This window comes from Helianthus annuus, chromosome 11 (assembly GCF_002127325.2).
Source record: "Helianthus annuus cultivar XRQ/B chromosome 11, HanXRQr2.0-SUNRISE, whole genome shotgun sequence".
Classification (NCBI taxonomy): Eukaryota; Viridiplantae; Streptophyta; class Magnoliopsida; order Asterales; family Asteraceae; genus Helianthus; species Helianthus annuus.
This window is the reverse complement of record NC_035443.2, coordinates 176,351,543-176,360,543: the sequence shown is the minus strand read 5'-3', so window position 1 is coordinate 176,360,543 and position 9,001 is coordinate 176,351,543. Positions and strand designations below refer to the sequence as shown.

General features: G+C 37.2%; 1 long non-coding RNA gene across 1 annotated transcript; it reads left to right on the top strand.

The window, feature by feature from the left end:
• Positions 1–315: 315 nt before the first annotated feature.
• On the top strand, positions 316–7,916 carry LOC110887388. The gene is made up of 3 exons (XR_002563275.2): positions 316–2,657; positions 6,893–6,959; positions 7,770–7,916. It is a non-coding gene; the product is annotated as an uncharacterized LOC110887388 (long non-coding RNA).
• The last annotated feature ends 1,085 nt before the right edge of the window (positions 7,917–9,001 follow it).

The following is a 9,001-nucleotide window of genomic DNA, read 5'->3' as shown; positions in this document are numbered from 1 at the left end:
AATTTGTCAAATACTATACACCATAAAAAAATATATAAAAATAAAATCGAGAAGTGAGAACACATCCAAACACGATCTTATGACCACATGTTAACTAAAGGAAATAAGAAATGCCGCACAATTGCTCATAAGAGCAAACATCCTACGCCTCGTAATTGAAGAGATGGGTGCGAGTTATACCATTTGTTCATTGTGATGTGTTGCAATACACTCTATTTTTCCTTTGTATTTCATATAAAATCTCGAAATATTTTTATTTGTTTTTTGTTATTTAGGCTTATATTTGATTATTTTGTGTTTTGATAGGTCCCGGTGCGAAAATGCAGCAAAGACGAGTGGAAACGTCGAAGAAACAAGCACCCGCGAGCAAACATAGAAGTACAAGGACCAGAAATGCAATTTATGAAGATACGAGGGGTAAGCGTGTCGCGAGCCTATAAGGATGATCGCATTGCGACATGTGAAATGAATGTTCAGCAACGAAAGTACTATTTTACCCTTAATGATTCAAGATAACTATGAACTCATGCCACCGCGGATTTGTCGTTATAAGAGGACCAGACGATGCGCAATGAAGGTTGTAGCGTGTCAGATGTATTGATTACATGAAACTTGTATTTGACTTGGATTGAAACATTGTATAATCCTTAATCGATATATATTATACCATACGATGTCCCATAAGAATCCAGACGCATGCATGCATATTCCAAAGATCAAAGAGGGCATTTGTAAGCTGGTGAAGGAGGAGAATCGAAGGAGGAGCCTTAAAGTTTAAATCTTTACGTATTCGCAACACGTTAGCTATAATTTTCGGTTTTCTTCTCGTATAATTTGTGATGTTCACCATGTTTTAGACTTTTTATCATTGTTTCTCTGTTTTAGACATGATTAGAGGCTAGATTCCTAAAGCCGCCTAGGTTTGATGAACTTTTGACATTATTTGATTTTTCGGTTTGACTTTCTATTCAAGTTTGTGTTTGATTTACATAGTTGTGAGTTGTTGATTATGATCATGTATACTATTGTTTTGTTGTGATTATTGATTTTTATGTGTTTAGAAAAGAAAAAATTCACGCTTGGCATGTTTAAATCTATTGTTAGTTCGTTTATTATGCATGTTTTCGATCTGACCGTATCATTAGAAATAATATAGGTTAATTAATCACTAAAATCAATAAAATAAAGTGTACATCCAATTCCATTGATTAGAGATATGATATGGGATAGCTAGGTTATTAGCGTTTCGGTGTTTGACAGCTTGAGTGTCAATAGCTCGGGTTCAAGTGTTTATTCGCGTTTAGTTGTTTCCTGAGTAGTTGATGTATTATCCTAGAACCAGCTTCATATGTGGAAGATTGTTAGCGTGTCAGTCTTGCTTGTGGGATTCGGTGTCGATAGGTCGAGTCATTTTCATCTAGCACTTCATTCACATTCTAGTTATTCTTAATAAAATGGTTTTCCGGTTCTAAGAGTGTGGGTCACATTCATATTTTTCTAATCACTATAGGATCTATTTTGGTTGTCTTCATAGCTCGGTTTCTAGGATCTTGGGAGTTGAGATCTCATTGTTAGCTGACTAGTACTATAGGACTTAATCATCTCCAATGGGATGTTAATCGGGTTAGATATCAGAACTTGGTAGATTATCAGACTAGAAGTCATTACATGTCACTAGGGATTCTTGCGTGGGTGGTTTGTTCATTGTAACACCCCCAAAATACTAAATTTTGATTTTCATGTTTATTATGATATTTAACATGAAGTATGCAACCAGGATTATTTAATTTAGTTAACTTAGTTATCTATTAGTGGAAGTAAGTGGGTTATGACCAAATAAGTGACAAGTAAACATAAAAGACTGAAGTTAGACAAGTGAGAAAGTTATTAAGTAAAAAATAAGGAAAAAATAAAAACCCAGGTTTTGTGTGTGTGGGTTGGTGAGTTTTAGTGGGAGAGAGGGGGAGAGGGAGAGGGAGAGGGAGAGGGAGAATCCTCATCTAAATTTCAATTTATAAAACTCAGTAAATTTAAGGTGAAATTATGGTGATTTTCCTTGCATGTTTGAATATTATAATCATCTAGAATATGTGGTAGAATCTCATTTAGTGGATATTCTATGATAGAGGGTCTTGAATGATGAAAGCCTATAATGAAATTCTAGATTATAAATGTAAATTGAAGTAGTATTTGTGATTAGAATCACTATATTAACTAGTATGTTGGAGTATTTGATTAAATTAGAGAGTTTGATGAATGCTTATTTTAACATAGGGGTGAAAACCTTAAATCCTTGTTTGATAATTTTGATGTGTTAGCTTGTGTGATATGAAAATTGTGCTAATTGAGGCTAATGGATGTGTGAAACTTGTTGGGTTATAAAACCTAGTGTGAATGTTAGTAAGTTATACACTAAAGATAGTTGTTGAAGAAATTGCCCACCAAGTGTTTGATGAAATGCATACATGAAATTTGATTTGTTTTTAACCCTTGAAACTTTGGTGAAAGTAGAGGAATTATTGTTAGTAACCTTTGAGGAAAAAAGGGCCATGAATGATTATTTGTTCAAATGATTACTTGGGTTAAAATATAGGCAACTTAAGTGAGGCTTTCGGAAGCCGAGACGGGAAGGAAACACATCAAGGGTGATATCTAAGGTACGTAGCTATAGTTGTTATAAATTGATAAGTTGAATTGATATTAAGTAGTATGCTACGAAGGAGTAGAATTAAAGACCCTTTGGGTCATGTGGTAATTAAATCTTTAAAAAACATGTAAAAGGGCATGTAAAACCAAAGTATAAATGATCCACGCCGTCATATAAGCAGATATATTGCCAAACAAGAACTACCATGGCCACGGATGTGACATCTGTGCCTCCACGGCCATCAAACAAATACCAGATCAATGAAATATTGTATTTCATACTTGGGATTTGTATAAATATATGTATCATTTGCACATATCAATTCTCGTTCGATTTCGAGCTCTAAATCGCTTTCTGGAAAGTTATACGCGAACTGATGCGTAAACTTAATCAGTTTAACGCGAAAAACACTCCGGAATAGTGAAATAGGCTTAACATACCTTAAATAACCTCTACATAACTTAGAAATAAGTTTTGGAAGGTTTGGTGTGTCGAAATCAAGTTTATTCGCTTACAGGGACTAATTTCGACAAACTGCAAAAGTATGCCGATTCGTACTGTAATGAACATTCCGGAACTTGATCATAAGTTTAACGATTTCGTTCAATTAACTTATCACCAATCATTTGTATGGAATCTCATGGTATGTAACATTCAAGTTTAATCACTGGACATAGAATCAAGCTACTTGAAGAACCGAAGTTACCCGAATCTTTAAAATCTTCGTTTTTTCATGATTTTGGGAATATCTTTTGTCGAAATTTTATGACATGAATTAAATACTTTAAATACAAAGTTTTATGTGTATATATTATGGGTCTTACAAGTGGTACTCAAAGCCTAAGGTTAAGGGATTAAAATGTTCGATCGAGGCTTGATCACGAAATCCGGTAAGAAATTATTTTAAGAAAATTTCCATGGGATATATTGAAATGAGATTGAGTTAAAAATGCATGGGATCGATGCATTTACGCACTCGTACCTGGAAATGCATTAAATATAAATGGCTAAGGCAAGTTAAAGACTTGGCTAAACCAAATAAAAGATGCATAGTGTGTGCGTGTGTTAACAAATAATGTGGCTAAATTCTCATATAATGATACGGGAATAGTTAAATAGACATGTTGTTAACCTATTGTGAACATTTCAGTAAAGCAATGCCTGGAGAAAGTGGTGACGACACAATACCCCTCATCAATGAGGAATTGCGTGAAAAGATTTTTGGTTACGAGAGGTGCAATTCCTCGGGCACATCATGAATGCCGATGGTGTGTTGGTCAATCCGTCAAAGATAGAAGCCATGACAAGGTGGAATCCACCAAAGAATCCCTCGGAAATCAGAAGTTTCTTAGGGCTTGCGGGATACTATAGGAGATTTATACAAGATTTCTCCAAGGTTGCTATGCCATTTACCAAGTTAACTCGCAAGGAGGAGAAGTTCATATGGGGTGAACAGGAGAAGGCGTTCCAAATGCTTAAGGAGAAGTTAACTCACGCTCCACTCTTAACATTGCCGGACAGAGTTGATGATATGGTGGTTTACTCGGATTTGTCACATTCGGGGCTCGGATGCGTTTTAATGCAAAGAGGTAAGGTTATAGCCTATGCTTCAAGGCAGATGAAGACTCACGAAAAGAAATACCCTATGCACGATCTCGAACTAGCAGCGGTGGTATTCGCTCTAAAAATATGGAGGCACTACTTATACGGAGTGAAGTGCACTATATTCACCGACCATAAGAGTTTAAAGTACTTCTTCGATCAGAAGGAGTTGAATATGAGACAGAGGCCGTGGCTGGAAACAGTGAAAGATTATGACTACGAGATACATTACCATCCCGGGAAAGCCAACGTAGGGATGCTTTGAGCAGGAAGACAGATTATGCTCCAATACGGATACGATCGATGCAGTTTATTGTAACCTCAGGTTTACTCGAGCGAATCCGAGAAGCACAAGTTGAAGCGATGAAAGAAGAGAATTGGAAGAAAGAAAGAATAGTCGGCCAACTGAAAGAGTTAACAGATGATAACAATGGGTTGCAAACCTGATTCGGTAGAACATGGGTTCCTAACTCATGTGGAGTTAAAAAGCTTCTACTTGATGAAGCTCACAAAACCCATTATTCCATTCATCCGGGGGCGACCAAGAAGTACAACGACTTGAAACAAAATTACTGGTGGCCCGGAATGAAAAGAGATGTGGTTAAGTATGTGGACAAATGTTTGACATGTCTACAAGTCAAGGCGGAACACCAAAGATAATACGGTAAACTTCAACCGTTGGATATTCCAGTTTGGAAATGAGAACATATCACCATGGACCTGTTAACCAAACTGCCGAAGACGAACCGAGGGTTTGATGCTATATGGGTAGTTGTGGATAGACTGATTAAAAGTGCTCACTTTATTCCGATATGTGAGACTTATATGTCAGAAAAGATGTCAGAAGTGTATACTAATGAGATAGTGGCACGCCACGGGGTACCGGTATCCATTGTGTCTAAAAGGGATACCCGGTTTACCTCTAACTTTTGGTGAGACTTCTAAGAGCAAACAGGAACGAAACTGTTCATCAGTACCGCGTACCATCCTCAAACGGATGGACAAAGCGAAAGAACAATACAAACATTGGAAGACATGCTACGGGCGTGTATCATTGATTTCGGGGGTAGTTGGGATGTCTAGTTACCGTTAGCTGAGTTCTCATATAACAACAGTTACCATGCTAGTATCGGCATGGCTCCGTACGAGATGCTTTATGGTAGAAAGTGTAGAACCCCGGTGTGTTAGGGCGAGGTGGGTCCACGTGAACTCGCCCATAAGGATATAGTTCGAGCTACTAATGAGAAAATTGACATGGTTCAGGCCCATTTGAAAGCGGCTCGGGATAGACAGAAGTCATATGTTGACAAGAGATGAAAACCGATCGAATTTCAGGTTGGTGATAAAGTTATGCTTAAAGTATCCCCGTGGAAGGGTATTATTTGGTTCAGAAAAAGAGGAAAATTAAGCCCGAGATTTATTGGGCCGTTTAAAATCATCGAACGGGTTGGCAAGGTAGCATATCGCCTTGAACTACCAGAAGAATTGAGCGGAATCCTTAGCACGTTTCACTACAATGACATCGAAGTGGACAATAGCCTTAATTATGCGGTGAAGCCGATTGAGATTCTAGATCGGAAGGTTAAAAGTTTGCAGAACAAGAAAATTGATCAAGTAAAGGTCAAGTGGGAGGATAGAAAGGGTTCGGATTCTACATGGGAATCCGAAGAGGAGATGCGACGTCTCTATCCAACATTATTCGGTACGTATTCCGGTTTCGAGGACGAAACCCTTTTAAGGGGGGTGGACTTGTAACACCCCGAAAATATAAATCTTTTATTATAAATTTAATGTTGGTAATAAACAAAATAAAACTAACTAGGAATAAAAATAACCTAGTTAGTTACAAGTCTTGTAGTAATATGGGAGTTGATTACAAACACCTAAAATAAAACTTGACAATAGTTGGAGGGCCAAAAGTGTTAAAATGGAAACTAGTTTTATTAAAACAATATCTAAAAATCCAAAACACACACTTGGTGTGTGTGTATGGATCGAAGAAACACAGGGGCGACCAAAGCTCCCCTCATAAACCCTAGTTCTTGCATTTTCACCAAATTGAAAGGGTAAATCGGCTCCAAATCGAAATCCGAACTCAGAATAATGATCACCTTCGTGAAAGGATCATAAGGTATGCCTAATTTTGCTATTTAGTTTCACCTTGAGTTCTAGGTGAAAGTGTGAAATCAAAATTAAAGCTTGCATGATCAAAGTTTGAATGAAAATTGGAATGAAATTATGACTAGGAGTAAACCCTAGTCATTAGTTTGAGGAATTGATGCTTATGATAATGAAATTCATGACCACCCATCTAAGTGTAAAATGGGTTTTTGTGGAATGATAAGAACACTGAGAATCTGATTGTAAAACAAGTGTTATTGAATCACTTGAAGTGAATTTTGATGTTATTAGGCATACTAGACATAATGAACTTGTAAAAATTGTTTAAATTTGGCTAGTTAATTAGTCATGAGATTGAATAATGAATTCTATAAAATGATGCTCATAAGGTGTTTGTTAAAACGCCTAATAGAAAATTAAATATTGAAAATCAGACCAAAAACGCATATTGGATTAAGTATGGCAAATTATGCGTTATATATTATAAAAAGAGTTCTAAACGTTTGTGGTTGAACTCTATAGGCAAGGAAACCAAGACGTTAAGTGGACAAGCCGGTGTTGATATGCGTTTGAAAGGAGTGCTTTGAAGGTATGTAACCTTGGTTTCGTTACGTTAAGTTTGATTTGAAATTTAGTTGCTTGAATTTGTGTTATGAGAAAATGTAGCATTTTGTAGAAGTGACGTAGTTCTCTAAATAGTTAAAACGGGTCAAAAGATTAGCTAAGGTGTGTTTGGTTGTCATTGAAATGGTGGATACCGTTAGACAACCAAATGGGTCAAACGAAGGTTAAGTAGGTAGTATAGAAGTGACTTGAATGTCACTTGGTGATTGTGGATCATGAGAGCATAAAACCATGAAATGGTAATGATACGCCAAAGATCACAAGCCCAGGGAATGGGTAAATATGTCTAGAGGTCATAAATTATAAGTAGTAAAAAGTATGATACAAAACTAAACGGGTCGAATAAATAAAAAGGGGACTTATAGTCTTTCAGTCCATAAACCGAACTTTTAACACTATAAATATACTAGACGTGTTGGTATTTAAATTATGGACGCGTAGGAAAAAGAATCACGTAAAACGGACTTGCGAAACAAAAGTTATGGTAGTTTTAAGTTAGATTTTGATTAAAATTGGAGCTGGGCGATTGCAGCATCAAAAAGCTGGAAACCTTCTGTGAAAAGGGGTCGTCGCGCCCAGCGATGGAATTCTTTAAAGCTGTCGTGCCCCGCCACGGCCTGTGGCTGCCCGCGAGGGCTTAGTCTAGATCTGTCGTGCCCCGCGACAGACTGCAGAATTTGGATTTTTGTTTATTTTGTTCGTTTTTGCAATTCGGACTTGTTTAAACTGATTAATTGATCATCAAAACTAACCTTATTGTTGGTTTTTATATTAGGTGATGTAGGTGGCATTCCGGATGGCGATCAAGCATAAGTTATGAACCGAACACGATATTTTGAAGCTTCCGCGAAGATGACTGTTTAGTTGTTTGTTTTGAAAACATGTAAACTTATAGATGTTTAAATCTACTATGGTGATGTAACTTAGACAACTTAGTTTTTTTAACGTTAACTTTTCAAAGTTTTTGAATGGTAGTATTTTATCTATAAAAATGCGTATTTTTACATATAAATATAACTTATTTGAGACGGGCGTTACAATTTCCCTCTGGAACTGCCTGCAGTTAAAGTTGAAATGATTCAATTTTATACAGAGGATGATCCAACCAAAAGAACCTTCCCATCTCTTCATGGATTCAGAACTCCAAAAAATATTGATGAATATCTGAAGCTAAAGGCCAAGCAAGCAGAATATTAGGCAAAAGAAGAGAGTAAAGGGCTAGGAGACAGCAACTTATCATGTAGCATGCAACATGGGCTTAGTAAAGTCAAGAAGTTAGAAGACTTTGCTAGAGACCTGAGTAAGAAAATGTCAAATTTGTCACCAAATGCTGAGCTACAAAAGACATTAAGGGATGATTTCTTGAACATTATCATGGATACAAAGCCCTACGAAGCCTACAAGTTTGATTTCAAAGACTGGCCCCTTGAAGCTCTTAAAGATGAAGTTAACAGAATTGAAACGATGAATAAAGATCCTGAAATGAAAAAATCTGCTCCCAACTGGAAACAATACAAGAAGGTCGAAGTGGATGAAGCATCAAAGTACAAGAGAATGAGGGCAGAACCTGTAGCAGCTAAGTATGGGACTGCTAGAGCTATTGCAAAATGGTCTAGGTAGTATATTGATCAAGCTTACAATAAGCTAGAAGAGCGAAGAAAGACAAATCCATCCCTTCCTAAAAAGCCAGTATACAAAGATGAAACTACTGTTAGACCTCGACAGACCCTTCGCGCTAAAAAGCTGTTCTCATCATCAGATGTCTCTATAACAACCCTCTTAAGACACCCTAAACGTTTTTATATACCCCGTATACGAGAAACGGACCCTAAATACCTTAATATCTATAAAAATCAAATAAAAACAAAAAAATGGGGTTGTCGCCGGCCGTGACCCGGACCCCCTATCACTGTCGCGGGGCGCGAGCCCTGGTTGCTTGCCGGACACCCATGCCGCCACGTGTCAACACGTGGCAAGGCTATATTCACTGACTAGCCAAGCCTACGG